This window comes from Bison bison, unplaced genomic scaffold (genome assembly GCF_000754665.1).
Source record: "Bison bison bison isolate TAMUID 2011002044 unplaced genomic scaffold, Bison_UMD1.0 scf7180017863606, whole genome shotgun sequence".
Classification (NCBI taxonomy): domain Eukaryota; kingdom Metazoa; phylum Chordata; class Mammalia; order Artiodactyla; family Bovidae; genus Bison; species Bison bison.
In genome coordinates this window covers 59,622-60,714 of record NW_011494178.1, presented here as the reverse complement: position 1 = coordinate 60,714, position 1,093 = coordinate 59,622, and the positions used below count along the sequence as shown (strand labels likewise).

At 43.3% G+C, this 1,093-nt stretch overlaps 1 protein-coding gene across 1 annotated transcript in view; it reads left to right on the top strand.

The window, feature by feature from the left end:
* The window catches only part of ARHGEF10 (Rho guanine nucleotide exchange factor (GEF) 10), a 60,517-nt gene that overhangs the window by 519 nt on the left and 58,905 nt on the right, over positions 1–1,093 (top strand). The window lies entirely within an intron of this gene.

Genomic DNA, 1,093 nt, shown 5'->3' with positions numbered 1-1,093 from the left:
GCTGCTGCTGAGTCGCTTCAGTCGTGTCTGACTCTGTGCGACCCTATAGACGGCAGCCCACCAGGCTCCTCTGTCCCTGGGATTCTCCAGGCAAGAATACTGGAATGGGTTGCCATTTCCTTCTCCAATGCATGCATGCATGCTAAGTTGCTTCAGTTGTGTCCGACTCTGTGCAACCCTATGGACAGCAGCCCACCAGGCTTCTCTGTCCCTGGGATTCTCCAGGCAAGAATACTGGAGTGGGTTGCCATTTCCTTCTCCTTGGCCCACTTTAGGGTGAAGGTAATTGCTACTTTAGAAACCCTCCCTCCCGTCTTCCATGGCTGGGAGATAAACAGGTGCGCTGCCAGCCGGGACAGGTGACTTCTTATCCCTACCTGGCAACACTTCCCCTCTGGAAGACCCTCAGTTTGAAGGTAGAAATCTGAGTAAATGTTTCAGCCCTTAACAGGATGTGAACATTCTGAGAAAGCAGCAGACATACTTGGTGCAATGTAATATTTACATTTCAATTACTGGAGGTGAAAATTCTCATGAACTCAAAGTGCAGTGGATTTTTAGCTTTTCTTTGGTTGAGCCACAAAGTCAAAATAAAGTAGCTGCCAATGTCCTGGGTCTTATGCAAGAGTTACTTAATATCCCTCCAGGTAGAACATTGCAAGGAATAACATTTTTACTGTTCATCGCTTAAAATACATATTTTGAACATGTTTTCAAGGAAATAACTTTTATAATAAAGGAAAGATGAGATATACTCTGTGTAATATTAATATATTGTTATAATGTATCCCATAAGCTCTCACTGTATTTACTTGACTGGCCCTGGGGTATGGTTTGGTTAAGTGACTCCATCTGCAGTCAATATTTCAGTTATTGAAATATCGATCTCAGATATGCAGATAGCACCATCCTTATGGCAGAAAGCAAGAGGAACTAAAGAGCCTCTTGATGAGAGTTGAAAGAGGAGAGTGAAAAAGCTGACTTAAAACTCAACAATCAGAAAAGTAAGATCATGGCATCTGGTCCCATCACTTCATGGCAAATAGATGGGGAAACAATGGAAACAGTGACAGACTTTATTTTTGGGGGGCTC